Source organism: Chionomys nivalis, chromosome 16 (genome assembly GCF_950005125.1).
Source record: "Chionomys nivalis chromosome 16, mChiNiv1.1, whole genome shotgun sequence".
NCBI classification, from domain to species: Eukaryota; Metazoa; Chordata; class Mammalia; order Rodentia; family Cricetidae; genus Chionomys; species Chionomys nivalis.
In genome coordinates this window covers 2,774,858-2,802,410 of record NC_080101.1, presented here as the reverse complement: position 1 = coordinate 2,802,410, position 27,553 = coordinate 2,774,858, and the positions used below count along the sequence as shown (strand labels likewise).

Genomic DNA, 27,553 nt, shown 5'->3' with positions numbered 1-27,553 from the left:
TTGACATATATAGCAGACCTGACAATATATGCAATAGACAAGACACATATATACCATGACAATCCTAAGGACATTGACAAGATTGGAGTATGTTCATCTTAGCTAGGAATAAATCATTTATTTGCATTTATGTCTTCTTGCTTCTGGTTACTTAGAATGTGCAGCATTGTGGAAAAGTACACCCACAACTTAAGCAATTCTAAGGTAAAGTGAATGAAGAAGCAAGCAGTCACAGCCCAGTCACCAGCCACTGTCATGGCAAATACAGAAGTCAGGCCACACCCATCTGGAGAAGTCAGGTAACATCAGCTCTGGTCCTGATTTTAATGGCATTTGGAGGGCACAGCCAAATGCCTTCTTGCCATTTCCTCAGGCAAACACTGAGGCCCCTTGAAATTATTTTCTAGTGACTCAAACTGACACATAAAATATTGAGTCATAATGAGCTTTATTTAAGGTCCTCAAACTCATCTGTAATTTAACATAGAAATATAGAGAATAAATATGACTCAGAGAATAAAACTCAAAAGAAAGACCACATAATGAAGCTTAGAGAACAAAAGGTAAGTAAAAAAAAAAAACTAAAGAGGGTAGAATATAATAACTATTTCAGAAAGACAGATGAGATTAGATGGTACACACATGCATACACACACAAACACAGAGACTCATGTTTGGAAGTCATATTTCCTCCTAGCTAACAACATTATGTCTTAAGTTCATAACACATCATATATCATTAAGCTCAAGTCTCAAGAGAAGCACAGTGTTGTGGGGTAATGACTGATCAAATGTCATCTCATATAATACTATCCTGGGTTCTACTGAGAGGCATCAGAGAAATGCATGGAACCTCCTTAAATTGTATTCAAATTTTTAATGTTTTCTAATATCAAAACATCATTTCCACAATACCCAATTAGTTTGAAAGTATTTCAAGAAATGAACTTGGGGCTGGAAAAGTAGATCATCTGATAAAGTCCTTGCCTTGTGTACATGAAGCCCTGGTTTCTGTACCTAGCACCATATTAAATAAGTATGGTGGTTCACATCTACAAGCTCAGCATCTGGTTGAAGCAGGAGAATCAGAATGTAAAGGTCATCTTTGGCTACACAATGAATATGATGTTAACTTTCATTAGAAGTGAGAGAGAAGGGAGAGAAGGGGGCAGTGGAGGGGATGAAGGAAGAAACAAATGAATGTAATTAGTATTTCTGACTGGAAATCTAAAATAACAAGACATTATTAAAAAGTAATTATATTCAAGCAAGCTCTTAGTAATTGTTTCGCCAGGTTCTCATTAAGTATGCAGTAAGGAGTTACAGTTATTCAATAAAATCATTACAAAGTTTTTGTGATTGGTAGGAAAACTTATGGATTTAGGAAACAGACAGATCTATGTGTCCTAAGACCTGTGACTAGTTAACTGCCCAGAAAGAAGGAAGTAAACATTCTAAGATCATTTCTCCTCTACTGCTAAAGATAATTAAGAGTTATGAACTCACAGTAACTGTCAATCAGGGTTTCAGAGATGGTCAGATGATCCAGTCATGCCTTGTACCTAGTACAAACTCAGTGAGTTTCCTTCCTTCTTCTCTACCAAATAAATGTTCCTCTAAGAGCCTAAGATATCCATACGATTCTTTCCTGGAAACTGTGAAGGCCAAAGGCAAGATGTCTCAGCAATAATCATTAAAATAAGAAGACCCCAGAGTTCTTTCAGCTGTGCTAAAACCAACAAGAGATGCCCTTTATGTGGTAAATATGAAATATGTTTTAAAAGAAAATAAAAGTCTGACTGAAGCTCACACAAACACAAGTCACAGGGAAGGAGAGGGGACAACTTGGAGGGTAGTGTTATATTAATGCCATTAATGGAATCATGAAGTCAAGAGAGGACTTGTCTATGACACACTAATATGGAGTCTTCAGGGTAAATATTGTGGAGTCATATAACTGGCCATATAGTGGGACTAGCTTTCCTATCTCGGATCCTTGTTACTGATTTGCACTGTGCTTGGGCTAATAACACTTCCACCAGCAATGAATAAGGGCTCCTTTTGTCCACCTCTTCAGCAGCTTTTGTTTTCATTTGTGTGTGTGTTTTATTTGTGGCTATCATTCCTGGAATGGTTAGTGATGCTGAAGATCTTTTCACTTGTTGATTGGCCATTCGGCCTTCATCTTTTGGTAATCATTTCATTAGACCATGTGTTGACTGGGTTGATGTTTAGCTTTTTGAATTATGTGTACATTCTAAATGTTAGTCCTATGTCAAGTGTGTGGCTAGCAAAAATTTCCTTACGTTCTTTAATAGCAGGCTCTTCCCTTGGTTGTTTCCTGTGCTGTGTAGAAGCTTCTAGTTTCATGAATCCTACATGTCCGTGGCAGAGCTGTTTCCTGAGTGCTGTAGCACTGTTTACATTGTCAAGCTATGGAGCATACTGTGGTGTTCCCTAAGAGAGGCGTGCATAAGAAAATGGGGATTGTGTTCGCAGTGAAACTTTCTTTGGCCATAAAGAAGAACTAAGTTACATTGTTTGCAAAAACGACGATACAAATAGACACAATTGCATTAACAAATTAAGTCAGTCTCAGAAAAGCAAATACCACAATTCTCACTTGTGTGTGTCCTAGACTTTACAGAAGCCTAACACCACATCTTTGAGAAGGGGAAGGAGAAGTTCCTGGAAAGCAGCTGCCATCTTCAGACTAGAACCTTCTACGAAGCTAACTGATTAAAACATGCATTTAAAAAGCTGCAGGTCCAGAACCTGCTACAATTTATCTCTGAAAGGCACTAGGGCCAGATAACAGGTGTACTGCTATCACCAGTACCCAGGGCCCTTTCATGTGTGACACAGGCAATGAAGCTGAGCATTGCCGCCTAGACCATCCACAAATAAACAGCTACACATGGTGTTTCAGCTCGGTGTTTTTTAAAAACCAAAATTTCAGACAGTAAAACATTTTTACTTTGTTGAACAGATCAAATCACTTCTCAGAAAATGACTGGTACAATAAAAAGTTGTTCTTACAAAGTCGCTTCTCAAACCAAAACCCAGAGTGCCTGTGGCCAGCAGGGAAGTCAGCCTGCAGTTAGTATTTGCATAAAGTAATAAACATGTGTTTGAGAGTGAAAGGCAGAGGTTGTGCAAACTTTACTGGGTTTAGTACTTGCTTTTTGTTTTGTTCTGCTCTATAAAAATGATAAGTTTTAGAAAACAAAATCTCAATATTGAATAAAATAATAAAAACGGATCGAAACCATGAACATAGGATTTTTCACATATTTCCCTCTGAATCTGATACAAAATGGAGAGACATCATGGACTCCAACACATGAGCAGGACACAGAAAACTTGATACCATGACTTTGCAGAGGAGACTCGTACCACAGAGGTCTTTCCGGCATCCATGCACACTGAAGACTTCAGGACAATTCACAGAAGGAAGCAAACACTGAAGGGGAGCAGCCCAATTCAGTGTTCTTAAAATAAGGCCAATGTTATTCCTAGAGATAAGCCAAAGAACCATATAAAATCTCTGCAAAGAAACTGGGAAAGTTTGCTGAAGGCCTCAAAGGACTTCCTAACTGAAGTGTGTAGCATGCCTGATTCTTTTCTCTTTTTCTGTTTATTTTTAAGATTGTTTTTCTTTTTTTATTAAATCCTTCTCATTTCAAGTGTTTGGATAGGAATGTGCTATACATTTTTTCCCACTACCCTTCCACCCTCCCCCTTGCCCTTACTCAGGAGTTCTTGTCTGTTTTGCCCCTTCCTAGGTGGATCTATGTATGTCTCTCAACAGAAAAATCTTAAATGGCCAAAAGACACTTAAGGAAATGCTCAACATCCTTAATCATCAAAGAAATGCAAATCAAAACAACTCTGAGATATCATCTTACACCAGTCAGAATAGCCAAGATTAAAAACTCTGATTACAGCTCATGCTGGAGAGGATGTGGAACAAGAAAACACTCCTCCATTGCTGGTGGGAGTGCAAACTTGTACAGCTGCTATGAAAATCAGTATGATTGTTTCTCAGAAAATTGGGAATCCATCTATCTCAAGACCCAGCATTTCCACTGTTTGGCATATACCCAAAGGATGCACAATCATATTACAAAGACATTTGCTCAACCAGGTTTGTCGTAACATTATTTGTAATAGCCAGATCTCCTCAACTGAAGAATAGATAAGGAAAATATGGTACATTTACACAATGGAGTACTACTCAGTGGGGAAAAAAATTACATCTTGAAATTTGCAGGCAAATGGAAGGGAGTAGAAAAAGTCATCCTGAATGAGGTAACCCAGACCCAGAAAGACAATATAATATGTGCTGACTCATAAGTAGATGATAGACATAAAGCAAAGAACAACCAGTCTACAGGACATACCCCCAGAGAACCTAGGCAACAAAGATTAGGATTGCATCGTCATTCTATTTCTCCTTTCCCTCTCCTCCCCCAGACCCTGCTATCTCCCTCTCTAATCTCCTTCAAGTAAGTTAGGTCAGAATTCTTGAAAGTCACACTCAACGTAGTGTAAGATATCAGATTTACATGCACACACACGCACACACACACGCACACATGCATGCAGAACCTTCTAAAATACATGTTAAAAATATTGAAAACAAAGGAAAAATGTGAGATGACCAAGAAAAGAAACAGTAAGGGGAACTTTGTTCTAGTGGACAGCAAGATTGATCACAGGTTACAGTGATTCAAAATGCATGTCACTGGTATAGATAAAATAAGATAAAAACCCATAAATATAAATATAAAAAATTCCTGTTATAAACATAGCATTTCAAGGCAATGGGGAAAGAATAGGTTAACCATAACAGCTTAAACATAACTAGCTCATCATTTAGAAGAAACAAGTTTGTGTACCGTGCCCAAAATCAGATATATTAATACTTACAGTTCCAACATAAAAATCATATTTATAAGGAACACTACAACTTTTATACTGCAAAGAGCCAAGTGACTATTTCTTAGATAAAAATAAATCAGCAAACTATAATCAGAAAATAGACAAAGGTAAAGAACAATTTATGAAATAAAAATGTGTTCACTGATTGTTATAAAACTAAAGTAAGACAGTTATTCTATTATCTATCAATTGTCAAAGTTTTTAAAAGTTGTTTGGGATGCGCTATTTTATTTTGGTTTGGTTTTTGAGAAAGGATCTTCTATATCCCAGGTTGTCCTTCTACTTGATAGTAGCTAAAGATGACCTTGAACTTCTGGTCTTCCTTCGCCCTCTGAGTTCAGGGATCACTGGAGAGCATCAACGCACCTGCGCCTTGTTTGTATGATGCTGAGGCTGAGTCCAAGGCCTTGTGAATCCCAGGCAAGCAGTCTATCAACTGAGCTATATCCGCAGCCCAGTTTAGAAATTTTAAGAAGTAACCTGCTAATAAAGATGCAAGAAAATATGCTTTTAAAAAATAAAGTTTGAAAATTCTCAGGAATGTCTTTTAGACTTACAGAGTGTCAAGGCCAGTGATTTTTTTTCTAAAAACACACTTAATAAAATAATGGTACACACACACAAAGACGTTTACTGAAGCATCCCAGCACGGAATATTAATATGTGGAAAACCACTGCATTTCATCTCAGAAGATCAAGCACTGGTGTTATATGCCCTAAATGCTCTTCAGTCATAATTACTAGCATGTTAACTGCACACAAGAAGGTGTTCCCCAGTGGCATTTCTGAAATATGCAAATCATGGTCTAACCGCATCCATTCTGCCTTCTCTCCTCTCTCACCTTTCATTTTCTTCCCCCTACCTAGTTCTTTCCTGCTGTTCTAGTAGCAAACTTCTATTCCTTTCTTTCTATTCTTTGTTTTTATTTTTGGTTTTCAAGACAGAGTTTCTCTGTAGCTTTGGAGCCTGTCCTGGAACTCGTTCTGTAGACCAGACTGTCCTGGAACTCAGAGAGATCCTCCTGTCTCTGCTTCCCGAGTTCTGGGATTAAAGGCGTGCGACACCATTGCCAGTCTATTTCATTTTTTTTTAGTGAGAGTACATACTATAATGGTCATTCCGAGTGTGGTTTATTTTACTAACTATAATCTGCGGTTTCATCCATTTTCATGCAAACAATCTAATCTCATTCCGTTTATGAATAAATAATATCCCATTCGGTTTGTCTACCATATTTTCTTTACTCCTTTACCAGTTGGCTGTCATCTAGGCTGATTCCATGACTTAGCTCTTATGAATATCAAGTATAACACTGAAGATGGGCATATTTCTTTTGCGTACAAACTTTATTTCCTTGAGATAAACCCAGAAGTAATACAGCTAGCACACTTCTGCATTACCATGCGAAGAGATTCTCAAACTAAGTAAAATACACATCTGTATTCAAACTACAATTAAATGTACATTCATAAACAGAATTTCAAAATCAAGATAAACACTATAAAACAATAAGAGTAAAGAGCCTATGGGGTGAAATTAGAGTAAACTTTAAATTTGGGGTTTAAATTTTTATTGACTTGAATTATCCAGAAACTATCTTCCATTTGAAACAAAAAATGGGTAAGAAATCTCAAGTTTGAGCATTTGGGAAAAAGTTGTTTTGACTTCTATTTTTAGTTTATTTTGTGGTAAAATCATTGGTCTTGATAAATTCTCATATTATCCACAAGCAGCCATACAGTAGGAGAGGGTTTGCTTTGTTTTTGTAGGGTTTTGTTTTTGTTTCTTGTTTTCTGCTTTTTTCTTACACAAAGCAATTTCTTGACAGGAAATAACTGGAGAAATCCTGTTCACAGACCGCGGCGACCACGGTGACTCGCCCCACATTTGAGTGTTGTCACGGGGGATGGAGGTGACATCCTCAATCTGCCCAATCTTTCTTTGAGTGAACAAGAGCTCTGAGTGCTGGCTGGCCTCCCGGTCCAGGGGTCTTGGTCCTGTTTCCTCCTGTGGCCCCGAGTTTGACATGCTGGGCCGTCCCTTGCATCTTTTCTGGGCTGCTGCATTCTGGGTAGCCAACATGGCGGCATATGGAGAGGTCTCTTCTCGGTCAGCCTTTCTTTCTCCTTCCACAGTCATTCTTAGATGGGTTCCTTGCCAGAAAGATGGGTTGCATGGACAAAGGTGTCACTGAAGGATGCAAGGCTGTGGCAGGCGCCAAATGAGGTCCGAGGCTGATGACTTGCTCATCCATCTTCTCCTTCCAAGTGACATTTCTGAATGTTATCCCAGTCTCCACCGCCGGAGGAGGCTTATCTTTTAGACTTCAGGAATACAGTTGTTACTTGAAGGAGTAAAGTACATTTTTTTGTATTAAAGTTTTAATGACTTTTGAGAAACAATGCCACTCACAGAACAATGCCAAAACTCCAAGATCCCTAGCAAAGCTTAGCAAAGAAACTACATACACAGAATTTTTAAAAGTCAAGGTTATTTTTCTTTCCTTTTTAAAGGTTGATGAAGAAGAAAACTCAGAAGAAATTAAAATAAGATTGGTGATCGTGTCTTGTACAGTGTTAAACATTTCAACTAATTTAGATGCACCAATTTGTTTGCTTATTTATACTTTCTAGCTAGTTAAGGGGGTCATTTATAAGCTCAAGGCGAGTTTTCATCACATTGACAAAAGGTGGTAGGTGTCTTCTTTCTCTAAAAGATACTCACTAGCTTGAGTAAAAAGAACATGATTTTTTATTTTATTATATTATTATTATTATTGTGGTTTTTCAAGATTTTTTTTGTAGCTTTGGAGCTTATCCTGGAACTAACTCTTATAGATTAGACTGGCCTCGAACTCACAGAGATCTGCCTGCCTCTGCCTCCCAAGTGCTGGGATTAAAGGTGTGGACCACCACCACCACCTGGCAAGAACACAGTGTTTACCAACTGGATATGTCGTCTTTGAAAGTCTGCTGAAAACTACCATTATCAAAACACTAAACCATTTTCACTGCACTCCACAGTTGCATATGGTGAGATTATAGCTAAACAAAGCACGTAGAATATCTTTGAGACATAAAGGGACATGGGAGACATTGTTTGTCTTACCCAAGACACAGCATGAGCCTAGGAAGTCCAATTAACCAAGTGAATCTTTCAAATGGGTGTCCTCTGCCTAGCAGTGAAAGTCCATTTTATGTTCCGAACATGTACTTGTTCCTCTAAGTGCAGTTGTTCTGTAAGTATGTAGTATGTACAGTCTGAAAAGTTTATAGTTGTGTAATTACCATTGAAATAAATCACAAGTTTCATCGCAGTGGGCTCACAAACAAGGTTTGTGTGAAAAATATAGAGAATGTTTATTCAAAACAGATTCTCCAACAGCTAATATACAGGATAGTATATTTTATGTAGAAGCTGTAGGACCACAAATTCATTTTATATGATAAACAAGTTGCATAAACAAATTATTGATTTATGCCTTCCCTCTGTTTAGTAAACTAATTTGGAAAAGAGAACCAAAGTTTTAATATAAGTTTTATCAGTGATATTCCAAACACCTACCTCTGCTGCATACCCATAGTGCCTACTTATCATTCTGCTCTAACAGAGCAGTGGAAGCCAATTGAATTACATCAGAGGTTAAACAAGTGATTTGGTTTTAAAAAGTGATCGAGCACCTGAGTGTACCTTTGCTGTCAAATCCTTAGCTTGGGTTGGTGTCTACTCACCTCACAGGGCACAGTTGCGTTGTGTGTGTTGAGAGCTGTTGCACAGGGCTAGAATGCCCAGTAAACCTTAGGTTAGTCATTAATGGCAAAGGTGACAGTGTAACCAGGAAGGAATGCCAACTGGAGCACATGCTCCTTCCAATTTAAGTCATGCAGCAGCTAAGTTAAACCCTACTTCCCTAGCATTACAAGTGAGGTCACAAGCATAAAAAAACTGGCGTCATTTTTCCAAAGTCACAAAGGTAATAAACATTGACCAGGACATTAAGTCAGCTTCTAGCCCCGAGCCAGGCTTCATCCCTCCTTACCATCCTTTCCCCCACAATATCCAGCCTGTCCCTTAAGCATAGATACTTTAGGCAATATGGATTTGCTTTATCTTTGAGCCCATTTTGATGTTCCATATGAATAACTCTATTTTAAATACTAGACAGTGGAACCCAGATTCCTTGTTAATTAGAAGCAGACCAGAATCTAAAATATGAATGCAACGTATCTTTTTAATTCTCTATGGTGACAAAAGAAACCCCACTTTTGATGTCAAGTAGTTATTTCAGATTCCGAATAGTGAGGGTGAGCTGGGCAGGACTGCCTGGCAGCAACAGACCACTTCCTCAGCAGGAAAGAGCACTCACTGTACAATGCACATTTAACTCTCATCTCTGCCTTTCCTAAGGAACTAAAAGGAAGACTGAACTAATTTTGACCTTTGGGAGCATCCATAACTTCTTAAATAAAGTCTCTCCATATTGAGTTGGTTATCACTTTGTTTTGGTTTTCACTGCTCAATGTGTAAAGGAGAGGAGTTTGAATGACTGGTTTAACCACATGGATCTCTTCTGGATCCCAATCGGTTCCATCTACCCAGGCCCTCGGTGCCCTGGTAGTATTTCTGAACCTGGTCACAAGGAACATTTCCTCTACCTGGGGTGGAATCATCACACTGGCTGTTTTTGAATTTGAAAGAAGACACAGTATTCCATGCTACCCCAGCTTCATGTGGTCTCCAGTATTCTCCCTGGTATTCAACAGTGAAAGCAATCTCAGTTTTCCCACATCTACAAAATCTCAGGTTGAGACAACCACCTGCTGACTTGCACTGCAGATGAGAAGGGTCGCTTGCATGGAACATAAACAGCCAGGATCAAAAACTCAAAGATGGTAGTCTGCCAAATAATCTTCTTCTCAACAGGTGTTAAAGTTGAATTATTTTTCACAAACATCTTTTGCCTTAAATTACTGTACCAAAACCGTGAAATTGCAACAAGTATTGTAAAATTTACAAAACCTGATCTTTCTACACAGTGGGGTGAGAATCCAGTTTTTGCTGTGGAAAACCTTATCTGTGTGTTTTTTCTCTCTAGTGGAGCAAGAACAAGCAGAAAGAAGCTTAGATTTTATTTACAAGGAAAATTTCATTTTAGATGAAGGTCATTAAATGCTGGAACACGCATAAAGGTCAAAAAAGAACAAAGTTGGGCTTTGTGTAGAAAACAGAATTTCTGTCTCGTGGAAAGATTCTGTTAACACTCAAGGACATCAACTCCTATAAATCTGAAAGTTCTTAGTCTACATTAACCTGTGAAAACAAGAACCACTTCTCCCTGTAGGCAAGGAAAACAAGATGGCAGAATAAGGTAACTGAGAATTTACCTAGAATTTAGGTGTCATGGAAATCAAAACTCAGACATCAGATCCAAATTTTTCCACAGTTTACACTAAAATGGTATACAAAATGCAAAAAGAAAAATAGTGAGCACAGGAAACAGCAGGGTGCTTTAGTTTGAAGAGTCTGAGTGGGGAAGGAGAGCCGATGGCGGTGAAATCTCAAGGCGGTGCAATTATAAGAAAGCATTAACACTGCCTGTCTGCATTCACCTCCTCGTGGCGCGGCTCCACTATGGCTCCTCTCACCTCTTCTCTCGGGAGTTCCAGTTCCCCCTAGGTAGCCCAGGTCTTGCACAGATTCGGGATCTGATACCAAGAAGAAGGAACTTAAGCTCCAGGTTCAAAGAAACACAAGTATCAAATTTTCACATCAAGTTTAAGCCAAGAGAGTTAATTTTGTCTCAGATTTTATACAAATTCAACAGGTGGTCAATGTCCATTCTAACTCTCAGCCAGCGTCCGTTCTCTCTTCTGTGTCTAATCCTTTCCAGGCAGCAGAGTTCCTAATCACAGTACAACTCTGATCATTTCACTTTCACCTGCACGCCGTTACCAGCAGAATGTGTGTGACTCCATTTGAATGCAAATGAATAATGAAAGATTGCATCTTTAGCCATTGACCCACAAAGGGAAACCCCCCCCAAGAAGAATATGCAGCATATCCTTAAAAGTCAAGAAACATTTCTATTTCATAATTCCCTCAGTTTGCACTTTCTGGAAACTGCAAAGGAAAATGATTTCCCCTTCACGGTTAACAGCGCTTGCCGTCAAACATTACACCTATCTTTATTGTTTCTGGAGCCCCCAGGGGAACCAGCCAAGAGCATGAGTAGAAGACGACATAATGAGTAATTTCGTCAGGGTGATTTCTGCTAAGTAACAAGTTTGTGCCAGAAACTTCCAATTATTCTGCCTAACTCCCTCATCACTCCCTCCCTACCAATATAGACCTGTTATGTCAAGTTCACAGGGACCAAGGGATGAACCAGCTAACCTTTTCAGGCTGTGTATTTTGGTACGTCTTTTTCCATATAAAACTTTATTGAGATGCCCCTCCTAAAATGTGTTTGCTTTGGAGTCACATGCAATTGACCTGTGTCTATAATAAAACCATGTAGAATTATATATTTGTAGTTTCCAGGATTCATTCCAGGGTTGCTACTGCTTATTAAGGCTCTCCCAGCATCAGTATGCTTCTAAAATAAATGGTTTTTTTCTCAAGGAATAATTATGACTTCTTGTATATAGACAAGCGCATAGTGGAGCTGGATTAAAATACATGTGGACAACTTTTTTATTTCATGACTGGAGTTTCAAATTGTTCTTAAAATTCTAAAGAGAGAAAAAATGCAATATGTATGTTATGAAAGGGGGGATTGTGTGGAGGAAGAAAGGGAGTGCCCAGAGGAGGATGGGGAGGGCAGGGGGGGAAAGGAACAAGTAAGAACAGCAGAGAATGGTGCATATCAAAATGAAATGAAGTGCTAACGTGGAAATTTAATTTTAAAAAATTCTATTTCAAAAGCCTTATGTTATAAATCAGCAAGTCCACAAATCTTGCCTAAATAAAGACAACGCCTTCTTTTTCCTGAGAACTTTCCAAAATATACAAAAATTATTTGGGCTAAATAGTCAAGCATTTTTATGTATAGCTGAGGATGGAACTCGCAGAAGGCTGAGCACAATGTGAATTGCTGGGACCTAAGCTACCTGAATGTATGTGTTCTGTGTGTGCAGTAAATGGCCTCTTCTCATCCTCTCCCACCTGCACACACACCCACGTCTTGTCTTAAGGAGACTAGCAGATGGGAAGACCCCTGGTAGTGGCAGAATCTTGAGATCCGTGCCCAAGCTCGCAGTACTTCATATCCACAGTGCTCTTCGCCAGAGAAGGGGCTCTGAAGCTGCTGCTGGCCGAATGCTGTAAGAACTGCAGTGTCTGCAGGTGCATGGAGATGCATGTCTGTAACCCCAGCACTCAGCAGGCTAGAGTAGGAAAGCTAGAGGCAAACTCGCACACATAGTGCGATGCTTGCCTCGAAACCTTCAGTGTCCGAGGAGGCCCTAAATGCTGGCCCTAATCCCTTCCTGAGCCCTGAATTTTGTCAGTAGCACCCAGTTGACAGGACAACCTGACTACCAAGAATATATCTGTGAGCTGTTCTTCCTTTTGGTATTTTTTTTCTTAAATTTTGAAACTAGAAACTCTGCATTTCTTAGCTGTTGGCTTTCTAGGTAACCTTTTCGTGAAAGGTAAAAATACATGTAGAATCTGACATTTAAAGCACCAAAGAATCCAATAACTTAAAATAATTGAGTGGTGTGGGCAACAAGAAAGCCAGATCTCTAGCTGAAGTCCGGCCAGAGTGGTAGCCTAACAAAAGAGGAAAACTGCCTCCAACCCTACCCAGCAGAGAAGACTATGGCCACGCCCCAAGCCTCCCGGCAAAAGCCCAAATAGAATGTGCTTTCTCCCGGTTGTCACAGGTCTCCCTTCTGCTGGAGTGTCGGAGAACGTGGAGCGGGAAGACAGGGTTCCGACCCGTATTTGACAACAGCCACCCTCCATAGTGGTGTCTGAGGAGCGCACACTGCACAGGCAGCTTCCCCACCCCAACCTGCCTCCCGCGCCCCAACCTGAGCAGTGTCAGAGCAGGATGATTGGAGGTCTGAATTCCAAAGCACACGCAGTAATACCAAGGCCTTCTACTCTGCTGGTTTCCATGGAAGCTGGAGTGAAGACCTGTGCGTCCCCCTCCCCCGTTAGGACAGTAATGAAGGGGTATTGCTTCTTCATTCTCCGGCACCATGTCAGAAGAACCCTGCTACATCATAGGATTTAAATAAGACCGATAGACTCATTAGGCTCAAGAGCCAATTCATGGATATCCAAGGATTTTTGCAAGCCTCTCATTTGATTATTAGTAGCATGAAGTCAGGCACATGGGAGTATGTACAGCACAGAATGGGGACGCTCTGCAAAGTACAGCGTTCATTCAGGGAGTAGTCTACAGCATACCACAGAACTGCAATTCCCGAAGTTAGAGATTTATTCATTTTTGACTCCTGCCACATATTTTACCACCAATATCATTGAATGGTGCGACATACGCAGGTCTACGAGCTTACCGTGTCCCTCTCGCCTGCGTGCTTTGGTGTGTGGCTTTTCCTCAAATGCCATGAACACCACCATTTTCACTGTTCACAGCATCATCGTCCTAGCTCCCCTGCATCTTCACGCCTGCTTTCATGAGTTGGTGTACGTGTGCTCGCCTTATCATTTAAAGGCACACGTCACATTGTGCTGAGATTCTTGTCTACCCCTGAGTCTGGAGCCAAGGAAAAATCCCTAGCAAAGGGCTCCTTAACCTTTCCCCACAACTAACCCTTTTTCCCAGCTTATGAAATGAAACGGAGGCACAAATCACTTCCTGATCAGAAATCATAAAGATGTTTATTTAAGCATTTCTTTATAATTCTGTCATTCATTTAAGATGACAGGGAATTTGCATACTCATGAAACAGATGTGTTTGCTGATCTTTACATAAAGAATTAGTTCTTAGCTAAAAAATGAGTACAATGAGGTAGAACATCTTTATAGTTTTCCTGGATGGATTGATACTTTACTTTTAGAACTATAAATGCTGAGGATGTCATTTTGCACATACACATATACACATATGTGCTGATGCATATGTATGCATGGTACAAAATGGCAGAAGTATGTTTCGGGCTATCTCAGTAGTTGCTGAAAATTCTGTAATAATCCAAAACCAAAGTTCACTTAAGGTTTTCTTTTTCATGAAACTCAACTCTGGTGCTGCAACAAGTGTTTTTGTTTTGTTTTTAATGATTTGGTTTTTTCTTTCTTCCTTTCTTTCTTTCTTTCTTTCTTCTCTCCCTCCCTCCCTCCCTCCCTCCTTTCTTTCTTTCTTTCTTTCTTTCTTTCTTTCTTTCTTTCTCTCTTTCTTTCTGTGCATTGGTATTTTGCAAGGGTGTCAGATTCCCTGGAGGTAGTTACCGGCAGTTGTAAGCTGCCATGTGGGTGCTGGGGAGTGAACTCAGGTCCTCTGGAAGAACTGCCAGTGCTCTTAACCACTGGGCCATCTCTCCAGCCCCGCTGCGACAAGACATACTGATTTGATATACTTGCTTTCCATAATTGAATCATTTTGTTTCTATAAGAGCACAAAATAATATACACAGTGAACCCACTACAATTTATAATTTGCATGGTCTCGAGTCTGGGCTAAGACAGGTCTTATTGGTGTTGTGTGGCAACATGCATAGTGCAAAATGCACAAGTCGTGTGCTCAGAACCGAGGCTGAGGTGAAGTTATGAGCTGCCACTCTAGTATAGACTGTCAGAAACACTTCAGCTTCATTATGTAATCGGAATTAATTTTCCATCCTTGCATATGCAGAAACTTTCTATGGCTACAAAATTTTTCATAAGCCCCACGTTCAGTGATAAGGTCATAGTTTGAAAGCTGTGCCCCTGGAAAACAGTGCATGGTTGGTACTATGTCCTAGATTTACATTCGTGGGATAACACATAGGGACTTTGGACACTGTCGAAGAGAAACATTTCTAATTATGCAAGTGGGATATGCCAGAAGATATGACTCACTTATGGAAAAGTCAGCTTGTCTGCAACTTCATTAGTATAAATGTCTTTCATCAAGTTAAAAAACGGCTCTGACTACATACGTTTGCTTCGTTTGCTTATACTTATACATGTACTTATTGAACACGTATCTATCAGTAGGTAAAGCTCGGTCTACTTACATTCAAATAATAAACAGTGTTCACTCTAACAATATAATCATCATGTTTTCGTTCATTTAAATTCCCCTGGCACCGTATGTCTCTGTGTGGAGTGCAGAGTCTAATTCTAATTGAGTCTCATTATCCTCTGAGGTCGCTGTTTAGGGTTCATCATTTGTCTCCCTAGGTACATCTGCTTAAAGAGAAAAGACTTAAAAATGGAATTTCCTTAGAATTAAAAGTATATTATAAAATCTTTCACCCTGATTCAATTCTGAACATACAAAATCTCTATTATTCCAAAAACAAAATAAAGAAGAATCCAATTTTCAAATCTTCCCTGATGAACAGGAAAACAAAATTCTTTAAATAGAAAAAGGAAGTTGCTTTTTTAAAAGGTTTATTCTATTTGGTGGGGAGTAGAGAACAGGGAACAGGCACCTGTGGAGGCCAGAGAAGGCACAGATCTCCGGGAACAGGAGTTGGAGGTGGTTATAAGACATTCCAAAGGGGTAGTGGGGATTGAGCTCAGGTTCTGTACAAGAGAGTGTGTGCTTTTAATCACAGATCCATCTCTCCAGCCCAAGAGGAAACATGCTTAATGTTTCTGTAAGATAATGCACATATTCTCCAGGAAGATGAGTCAGTCAACACTCTGCATATGCCACAGGCTAAACTGCCCAATGAAGCAGCCATCAGAGTTCAGACAATCACATCCCATGATATTCAGAATAATGGAACTGCCTGAGGGTGCTTCTCCTAGACCCGATGAGGCATGTGTATGACTGCGCCCGAGAAAGCTGAAAGATCCTTATCAAGATCAACAGATTGCTCTGCACTTTGTGCTGTGTGTGACGTCATAGACACACAACGCTTATTCAGACAGTGCCTCTGGTTAATGAATCATAACAAAACATGAATGAAATCACCATTATCTAATAATCAAAACCAATAAAAATCACCATGGAATTTTGCTATTATGTAAAGCGTGGGAATCATTTTATCGGTCCCTTTCAGTTCAGGCATATATATATATATAGCCTAAGATTCTGAATCCAAACTGAATTATATGTGGACCTTAATAGATTCTTGTTATAGCTGCATCAGTCACTACTTGACCTGGCTAGCATGCAGCCGAGCATGGTACATATGGTTAGATCCCTGATTAATCCTCATTAATCTTTCCTGTATCATGAGGTAGATACCACCATTTTGCAGATAAAAAAAACTGGTTTTGGTCAAATTAGAGAGTAGCAAAAGAGGGTTTTTTAATAGGTCACCATAACTACTAAGCACATGCTCTTCCTTTTAGGACAGGGTACATAATCAATATATCTGTTGTCAATAAACACATTGTAGAATTGCACTAAAAGATGCCAAATCTTTTACAGCTCACCACTCAAAGAGAGAAAGCAAGAACTAGAAGTTGGGTGGGTAGGGAGGTGGGGAAGATGTGGGAGGAGCTGGGGGAGAAAAAAGAAGATTATCAAAATTTACTGAATGAAGAGATTTACATAAAAATAATAAAACAACAATTCACCACTCAGAAGAGCAGGTCCCTCGAAATTATTGCGACAATCATGCATTAATGTTGTCCAAGCATCCTTGGGTTTTGATCGCTTTAGTTCCTTGTGTACAGAAAATGCTCAAGGCAAAGTGCCCTGTTCTGTGTGTAGACCTGCAGACTCGGCTTCAGTTTATAGCTATGAAGACAGATAGCTTTCTGTATATAATATAATAATATGAAGTCAACACTTTTTCTGTTTCTTCTATTGACACACACATAAACTCTAGTTTCTTATAGAATGGATTGTCTGGGAACCATAAAGAGAAGCTAGACTACGTGTGGTGATATTTTGTTTGTGCTATAGCAGACAAAAAAGCTTGCCTGAGGATCAGAGTGCAGAGCTAAGCCACTAGTAGCTATAGAGGCCAGATGGCACACATCTTTAATTCCAGCGCTCGGGAGGCAGAGACACGCGGATTTCTATGAGTTCAAAGCCACCCTAGGCTACACTAGATAGATCCAGTCTCAAAGAGAAACAGAGTCACTGGTGGCTCACATATTTTATCCAAGTTTTTGGGAGTCCCATGCCTTAAATACCAACACTAGGGAGGTGGAGACAGGAAGGGATATGACTGGGCACAGAGAGGAATATAAAGAAGGAGGAGACAGGAACTCAAGGCATTCAGTCTGAATATTTAGTCCGGGAACTTGTAGAGACAGGATACCCCATTCAGTCAGAGGATTTCATAGAGGTAAGAACTAGTGACTGGCTGCTCTGTTTCTCTGCTTTTTCAGCTTTCAGTCCTAACATCTGACTCAGGTTTTTATTATTAAGACCGATTAATACTCATGCTACAAGTACCCATTAAGATGGATAAAAACATGTTCATAGAGCATACTTGGATACACTGACTGCTCTAAATTTTTATGTGGGCTTATCGAGTTGAAGAGGCCATTGGTAAATTTGTCTTAAAAACCTTTTCTGAATAACAAGTACAGTGTCTGAGAATAATGCAGAATCCCAAAAGAATCTCCCCCCATAAAAAAAAGAGCTCAAATGTTGCCCTGCTCTGAAATCCTTTACTTCACTTTAAATCCATCACTCTGAGCTAACAATAAGTAAAAGGCTAATTTGGCTGCAGAACCAATGGTTCTTCTGCATCTGGATAACCGATAAAGTCATAGAAGGAACCACTGGCTGAAGATTGAAAAGACAGACAAATGAACAGAGACATCCCAGAATTACCTGGACAGAACGACAAGCAGAAACTTCTGTGGGGAGCAACACCAGGGTGGAAATATCTGAATTGTAATTGGCAGGTTCCTGGAGGCTGCATGCAGGTCACGTCTTAGTTCAACTCTAGAACTACCAAACACACAGAAGATTGTAGGTGGAGGCAAGGATGTGGAGAAACAGAACCCTTCACACTCTTGGTGGGAATGCAAATTAGTAATAAGAACAGTCACTCCAGAAAAAGAAGAGAATTCAAGTCATCTGTATGCAAAAAAATCTAACTATGAAAGAAGTAGAATCATCCTTGTTTGTACATAACAAGGCTCTATATAGAGAAAACCCTAAAATCAATACAAACAAGCAAAGTAACAAAAACATGTTAGAGCTAAAATATTTAGTAAAATTGCAGGATACAAATTTAGTTGACCTTTTTACTCTTTGGGAGTCCACCACCCAGCTCCCAAATAAATACACAGAGACTTATTCTCACTTGGGAAGGCCCGGCCTTAGCTTGACTTATTTCTAACCAGTTTTTCTAACAAATTATCCCATTTCTCTTTAACTATACTTTGCCTATGTTTTTTTTTAATTTTTCTTTATTTTATATATCTTTCTTTCCTTCTTATTCTGTAGCTGGCTGTGTGGTTGGTGACTGATCCCATCACCCTACTCTCCTCCTTTTCTTGTTCCTCTAGCCTAGATTTCTCCTTCTGTTTATCCTATCTGCCCACCAGCCCTGCCTATTACTCTCTCCTGCCTAGCTATCATTGGCCATTCAGCTCTTTATTACACCAATCAGGTGTTTTAGGCAGTCAAAGTAACACAGCTTTATAGAGTTAACCAAATGCAACATAACAAAATGCAACCCATCTTTGCATCATAAACAAATATTCCATAGCATAAATGAATGTAACACACCTTAAACAGATACTCCACAACACCAGTATTCAAAAATCATTTCTTTCTAACAAAAATGACCAAACCAAAAAGGAAAACAAAACACTTGTGATATCCTCAAAACTAATAAAATCCTTAAGAATAAATTAAATCAGAAAGATGAAAATATACACTGAAAATAATAAACCATTGATGAAAGGCACAAGTGAATGGATGATACGCCAGGGTAATGAACGGAAAAAGCAACATTGTTTAAATGTCAAGCCCATCTAAAGAAAACAATTCTTATCAAATCCAATGATACTTCAGGCTAATGAACAGGAGAACGCAACATTGTTTAAATGTCAAGCCCACCTAAAGAAAACACAGCTCATATTAAATCCAATAGTATTTTTCTTTTTTCTCTCCTTTTTGGTTTTTTTAAGACAGGGTTTCTCTATAGCTTTGGAGCCTGTCTGGAACCAGCTCTTGTAGACCAGGCTGGCCTAGAACTCACAGATTTGCCTGCCTCTGCCTCCCGAGCGCTGGGATTAAAGACATGCCCCACCACCTCCAAGCCTAATTGTATTTTTCACAGATATGTATTTTTTTAAAGAAGACCAATGCCTAGCTTCACCTGGAGCTGCAGAAGAGCTTGATTAGTCAAAGCAATCTTGATAAGAAAACAGTTGAAAGCGTCAGGTTTCCAGGTTTCAAATTCTTCAAAGTTATGGCAATCAAAACAGAACAGCACGGGCGTAAAACAGATGACACAGACACAGCAGAATAGAGAGCTCAGGAAAAAAACTCGAGCATACATTATCAGTTAGTTTTCCATAAGGAAAGAACACTGATAAATGCTACAACATGGGCACAACTCAGCAATCGATTACATATTTCATGTTTTCACTTCTACAAAGCTTCCAGAAAACTGAAATTGACAGAGACAAAAAGAAGTCAGTAGATTCTAGAACGAGAAACATCCAGTCTGTTCCACACAGAAACTTCCAGGCCATCCAGAACTTCCTAGTTAGATTGTGTTACAAACACACAAAAGCTAAATAAGTTAAAATCAAAATAAAACAAAAAATTGTAAATTAAAATTATTGTTCAATTTGGTTTACATGCTTAGATCATCATGGTAAGTTTTTAAATATATTCAGGTCTGGAGCGTATTCTTTGGGATTCTGATAGAATTTCCTTAGTGTCTAAGCACCAGGAGGTTGCTGGGGCTTTCTGGTTAATTCTGATGCACAGCTGCTGACATGGAGTGCTAATCTCAGCACCCCTGTTCTTTCATCTATTAGGCAATTAATTGAGCATTCACCGTATTCCCAACATCGTGTTTCACAATAAGGAGACAAAAACAATTAGAGATCTCATTTCTGTCCCCATGGACTGAGGAACAGAGAGAAGTACGACCTGAGAATCATAACTGTGTGGTAAAGTCTGTGAGGGAAGCAAATACAAAGTTATTGTGGAGACCAAAAAAGGACGGATCCATCCGAGCAACAAAGAAAGGTCAAGGAAAGCTTAAGACATGACGGTTCTTAATCCCGAAAGATTAGTGGGGAGGAAATGGCATTCAAACATTCTCAGAATGGAAAATGCTTGGGAAAAACAAATAATTCAGTACAGCTGCAAAATTGGACAAAGAAATTAAAAAAAAAAAAAACAAAAAACCAAGCACTGTGGGTCTGGAAGAGGTTAAGAGCACTAACTGCTCTTCCAGAATACCTCCGTTCAAGCCACAGCTTCCAAATGGCAGATTGCAATCATTTGTAACTGCCTTTCCCAGGATCCAACCGTGTCTTTTGGCCTTTGTGGGCACCGGACACACGCATGGTACATAGACATACATGAAGCAAAACACCCCTACACACAAAATAAAACATTAAAATAACAAAAAACAAGGCAATAGACAAAAACATTGGGAGACTAGCGTTTTAACTCAGTGGTACGGTGCTTGCCTAGCATGTAGAGAATGCTGGGTTCCAGTCCTCAGCGCCAAGGGTCCGGGCGTGGGATTGAGAAAATGGATGGCAAAGGTAAGTTTGCAAACAACTTCAGACGTCATGATTGGGGGCCTCTGAATGGCACAAACACAGTCACATGTTTCATTTCAGAAGAGCACAGGAAACATTTAAACAAAGCACGCAGGGAACTCCTCTGCGGCTTAAGGTGAGAATGTGAGAGAAAATCGTAATAACGTTCCATTAAGCGAAGATTTCTTAGATACCAAACACCAAAAATATGGTTTACAGAAGAAAAGCCTTGATGAAGTGGGCTTCACTGTGATTTTAAAATATAGACCAGGGGAAAATCCAGTTATATATCCAAGGACATATAGTCAGAATACTAGCTAGATAAAATGTCATACTCGATTTAAAAAAAAAAAAACTATAAAGATCTTTAGCACACACTTTACCAAAGGAGAAACCCAAACAGGGAGTAATCCCAGAGTCCTGCTGGGGGCTCAGTGGTAGAGTGCTTTGTCAAGCACGTACTAGACTACTATAGACCATTTGACCCTGGCTTCCACCTCTGTCTGTCTCCCCCGTCTCTATGTCTCTCTTCTGTCTCTCTCTCCTCTCTCCTCTCTCCTCTCCCCCCTCCCCAGACACACTCCAAAATTTTTTAAAAATCACTGAAGAAAGAAATTCAGCATATGGACAGAGGGCACCCAGAGAAATGAAAACTAACACATTCCTATTCCCAAGGTAAGATCTTCACAGAAACGGCTGATGTTTGAAGAGTTGCTGCCGATAGGGAGGTATTAAAAAATCCTTCCTGCCTGCCCTGCTGTGGCTATGTAAAATGATACAACCACTTTGTAAAGCAATCTGGCAGTTTCTTCAAACATAACGTATTTCTTTCATTTGAGTTAGCCAGTCAATATCTGCAAACACTCTCAAGATATGTGAACATATATGTTTACTTCTTAACTAACTTTTTATTTGATGATTTTTTTCACATAGGTATTTAATGCATTCTGTTTACTCTGGCTCCTCCATCCTCGCTTACCTGCTTCCTACCCATTAAACTCATTATCTCCCTATCGTTTCTTGTGTCCTATGCTTGTGTCCTTTCTGTTTTGTGAGTTTAGCAAATGTCATGTGTGAGCCCACAGCTGTGGATCTGAGTGGGCTCACCACTGAGTACACACCTAAAGACAAGTCGGGGGAGGCCACTTGTTTACTTCCCAACCACCCAAGATACTCACAAAGATGCAATAAGTGGCACTCAAGACGGGTGGTAACTAAGATCCATTTAATTAGACTTAAGGCCCCCTTAACAGGAGGGAGATCATGCCTGCTACTGAAGAGCTAAGTAGCTTCCCAGAGTTAGTGCAGTCACGGACTTTAAGAACAATCTACTACCACCACTTTGCCAGACCAGCATCGTTTCTTACTACATTCTAAACCTTATCCTTATGTCCGCAGATATGGCTCCCACCCCACTTCAAAGGAGCCACTCTTCACAGCAAACAGAGAACCACAATGGGACACAATGCAGAGATCAAGGGATCATGGGGAGCCTAGCCCCAGTGGAGACAGCTACAGCACAGTGCCTGCATTAACTCAGGGAATATCACAGAAGGCTATCAACTTGAGAATGGGACAAGATTTGGGAAGGGATGGAAGGGCCAGGGCCTGGGAGGGGCTGTAAAGTGGAAAGAATGGTGGGAAAGTGATGTAATTTTATTTCAGCTAAAAACATATTTAAAACATAAATTACTCAACCAGCAAAATGTGAAGCATTGAGTAGAAGCACACGGGTGTGGGGAGGGGTGTGGATACGATGAGTTGTTTTGGATGTGGCTTCTCTAGGTTTACGATCCTGATTATTCTCAGCCATCCTTCCACACTGTTATCATGTTTAATTGTTTTTTACAATTGCTTTGAATAAATTGTTTTGTATTTTCACTTGGTCCTCTTTCTCGCTACCCTTTTCTGTTCTCCATGACTATTAAATTTAGATCTCAGAAAAGCAGAGGTACAAAAAGGACTAAGTTTAGACCTTTCATTACAATGTCTTAAATCTGAATTTTTATACATCCTGGACCACTTTTTAAATATTGGGATGACACGCGGTGATGAACACCTACAGTGCTAGCAGTCAGGAGGCAGAGATATCAAAACCATGAGAAGGCCCTGCTGAAAAGCCCAAGAAAACTGACCATTTAGTTTAAGTCAGGCACTTGTGCAACAATAAAGACAAAGACAGACTCAGTCATCACCTCACAGAACCTCCGTTCTGGTAGACAAAAAAAAAAAAAAAAAAAAAAAAAAAAAAAAAAAAAAAAAAAAAAAAAAAAATGAGAACTAGACCAAGGGACATTTTATGATATGATAATTACACAGAGTCTTGTCTGGGCATGTAGAAAAATTATGTAACAGCAGAAAAATTCAATAAGGACTTCTTGAAGAAACAATGTTTGAGCCTCCTTCCAAACAGTGATCAGAAGTTCACGAAGGTGTCCCAGGAAGAGTGATTGTTTGTGCAAATGCCCTGTGAGCAAAGGGGAATCAAGAAGCTGCAGTAGAGGCACCGCACAGAAAATATCTGAGAAGATGTGCATCTAGAAGGAACACAGACACCAGACTTTGAAAAATACACACCGCCTGCATATTATCAAATCCTACTATATGTTTAAGGTGGTAGTTTGGGGATTTAGGCTTGCCGTGCAGTGGGAGAACACTTGTTTACTACACACAAGGCCATGGTTCCAACCCAGTACCACAGAAGCAAAAACAAATGGCTAATATTCCCATTCATTTCATGTTTTGGTGAGGGCTCTCCACGAGACCTGTCTCATTTACGCTTACCAAAATAACAACTATAAATTCAAAGGTATTAACATGTAGTAAATTTATTTAAGCCAGATATTAATTTGCCACCATATTAAAAGAAAAATGTAATAAACTTCCCACCATTACTGGCTGACTTTAATTCATGAACTTAATCTTTTTTAGTTTAGCTCCTTAAATCACTTAGTGAATAACTGGACATTCCAATTGAGGGGTCAGGCAAGGAAGACAGAGATAAAGAAAGTAGTTAAAAATACACCAACTCAGAAATACTATCTCTTAGTAAGATGTTAGAGAGAACCTGACAAGATGGGTAGCTGTGTGAGTATTGCTCAAACAAGGCAAGGACCAAGGAGGGGCCACAAGATATCCCAAAGAAAGATAAACATGATGTTGTTGTTAGATATCACAGGGACAGTGTTGGAAATGTTATTAAAATATACATCTGCTTGAATTTAGGCATAAGGATTGATTTCTATTGCTCATTAAAGTGAGTAACCACTAAAAATCTTTAGATTTTATTGTTTTATTGCATTTTGAATCATTTGTGTATATACACATGCCAAGGCACATCAGAAGACATCTTTGTGGAGTCAGTTCCTGATGTGGGGTTCCCCTCTGTATGCTGTGAATACCACTGGATAATGGGGGGATAAACTGAATACTGGGAGAAAGAAGGCAGAGTCAGGGAAAAACCATGTAGCCCTGCTGGAGACAGACACCCAAACTTTACCTGGTAAGCCACAGCCCCATGGCTATACACAGATTAATGAAGATGGGTTAATTTAAGATATGAGATAGCCAGAAATATGCTTAAGCAATTGGCCAAACATGTTGCAAATAATATGGTTTCTGTGTGATTATTTCAGGGCTAAGCAGCCGGGAGCAAACAAGCGTCTCTCCTGCGGCAAGTTCTCTCCCTCCATCTCCAGCTGAATCCTGGGAAGCAAATCCAGTCAGTCAGGCTTGCAAAGCAGGTGCTTTACCGGAGGAGTCCTAGCTCACCAATCCCACACTGACAGAAGTTAGAAGGAATCAACAGATTTCCTCATGTTTAAAATGAAGCTGATTGTCACATATTGACCTGATAATGGCAGAACATTAACTGTTAGATTCATAATTTCAGAAATATTAAAATGTGGGGAAAAACACAGAGTGCAGAATTGATGGGAATTTGTGTTCTCATCTGTAGTTGTATTTGCAATAGCCTCTGAACATAATTATAGAAAATAAGTCCCCATTTTGAAATCTTTTTCTCTTAAATAAAAAGAAATTTTGTGTTCTGTTTAAACGATGAACATACTATTATTGCCTGATGGTGCAAGCCCTTAATCCCAACACTCAGGAGGCAGAGACAGACAGATCTCTTTGAGTTCAAGGCCAGCTTGGTCTACACAGTGAGTTCCAGAAACTTGTAGTTCCAGGGCTATGTAGAGAGACTCTGTCTAAAACAAACAACACAAAACACACACACACATACACACACACACCACAAATGAACAAGTGAACAAGTAAACAGAAGCCATGGGTATGTAATTTGTAATATTTACTAATCTTTGTAATTCAGAAAATTGATGAAGTTAATGAGCCAAAAGGTTTCATAATTACTGGAAGTGTACTAGGTTGTCATCAAGAAATTGATTTCTATAGAATGGAAAGGTGACTCAGGAGACAGACTACTCCAACACCCCTGCATTGGACCCTATAATCTATGAGTCCCACTTTGCCCATAAACCCACCCATCCCCTGCAACTTCAGTGGATCTCTGGTACACAGACTGCCAAGAGGTGAGAGACCAGCCTCTCAGCTGGACAACCCAGTCTCTAGGTCCTAGGCCCTGGGGAAAAGCCATGGGCCCCTCCCCCACAAGCCTCAGCTGCACTAGCCTGCCAGCTGATCAGCCTTCTGCATGCACACTGCTCTAACACCCCCACATTGGACCCTATAATCTATGAGTCCCACTCTGCCCCCAAACCCACCTATCCCTGGCGAACTCAGTGGCTCCATAAGACACAGACCGTGATTGCACAGAATAGACCAAGAACATCTCTCTGAGACACGGATAGCAACTGCAAAGACTTGTCCAAGAGAGGATCCCTGAGACACAGACACTGACTGCAAGGATTAGACCAAGAGGCAAAGACTACCTGCACCAGTTGGAAGAAGGAATGGGTAGGTGCCAATGCAAGAATACATTCAACAACCTAAAGAGCAATGTGGCAACACTGGAACCTAGTAGTCCCACAGCAGGAAGACCTGATCATCCTAACCCAGAAGAAGCAGAAGAAAATGACTTTAAATATAACTTTGAAGATAATAGAGACCCTTAAAGAAGAAATGAAAAATATCCCCTAAAGAAATGGAGGAAAAGACAAACAAAAAATAGAAGAAATCAATAAATCTCTTAAAGAAATCCAAAAAAAATAATTAAAAAAAAACAATTAAACAAGTGAAGCAAACAGTTCGAATAGGTGAAGACTTGAAAATTGAAATAGAGACAATAAAGAAAACACAAACTGAGTGAATTCTAGAAATGGAAACTCTGGGTAAACAAACGCGAACTACAGCTGCAACCATAATACAACCAACAGAATACAAGAAATGGAACACAGAATCTCAGGATACAATAGAGAAAATAGATTCATCAGTCAAAGAAATGTTAAATCCAACAAATTCTTAACACAAAACATGCAGGAAAGCTGGGACACCACGAGAAGACCAAACCTAAGAATAATAGGAATAGAAGAAGAAGAACGCTAGCTCAAAGGCACAGAAAATATATTCAACAAAATCATAGAAGAAAACTTTCCTAACCTAAAGAAGGATATTCCTATTAAGGTGCAAGAAGCTTACAGAACACCAAATAAACTGGACCAGATGAAAACTTCCCTCACCACATAATAATCAAAGCTCAAAATATACAGAGTAAAGAAAGAATATTAAGAGCTGCAAAGGAAAAAAGCCAAGTAACATATAAAGGAAGACCTATCAGAATTACACCTGACTTCTCAGTGAAAACTCTGAAAGCCAGAAGGTCCTGGACAGATGTGCTGCAGACACTAAGAGACCATGATGAAAGCCCAGACTACTATACCCAGCAAATATTTCAATCAAAATTGATGGAAAAAAGTATATTCCATTTTAAAAAAAGATTTAAACAATGCCTATCCAGAAATCCAGCCTTATAGAAGGTACTGGAAGGAAAACTGCCATCCAAGGGAGTTATGTGCACACACAAAAGCATAGGCAACATAATTTCACACCATCAAACCCCAAAGAAGAGAAACACACAAACACTACCACAGAAAAATAACAGGAATTAACAATCACTGGTCATCAATATCTCTTAATATCAATGGATTCAATTCATCCATAAAAAGACACAGGTTACAGAATGGTATAAAAACAGGATCCATCCTTCTGCTGCATACAAGAAACACCCCTCAATCTCTAAGATAGATATTACCACAGAGTAAAGGGTTGGGAAAAGATTTTCCAATCAAATGGACCTGAGAAAGTAGGTGTAGCTATCCTAAAATCTAATAAAATTGACTTCAAACTAAAATCAATCAAAGGAGATGGAGAAGGACACTTCATACTCATCACAGGAAAAAAAATCTGTCAAGACCAAGTATCAAGTCTGAACATCTATGCCCCAAATACAAGAGCACCAATATATGTAAAAGAAACATTACTAAATTTTAAATCACACATCAAACCCCACACACTAATAATAGGAGACTTCAAAACCCCACTCTCACCAATGGGCAGGTCTGCCAGACAGAAACTTATCATAGAAATAAGAGAACTAGCAGATGCCATGCCTCAAATGGACTTAACAGACATCTATAGAACAGTTCACCCAAACAAAAAAGAATATGCCTTCTTCTCGGCACCTCATGGAACTTTCTCTAAAATTGAGTACATACTCAGCAATAAAACAAACCTCAACAGGCACAAAAATTTGGAATAAACCCTATATCTTATTGGATTATGGCTAAAAGTTAGAATTC

The 27,553-nt window shown here is 39.5% G+C and overlaps 1 pseudogene; it reads right to left on the bottom strand.

The window, feature by feature from the left end:
* LOC130888236 (40S ribosomal protein S14-like) overlaps positions 1 to 8,526 on the bottom strand; it is a 33,751-nt pseudogene extending 25,225 nt beyond the window's left edge.
* Positions 8,527 to 27,553: the final 19,027 nt, after the last annotated feature.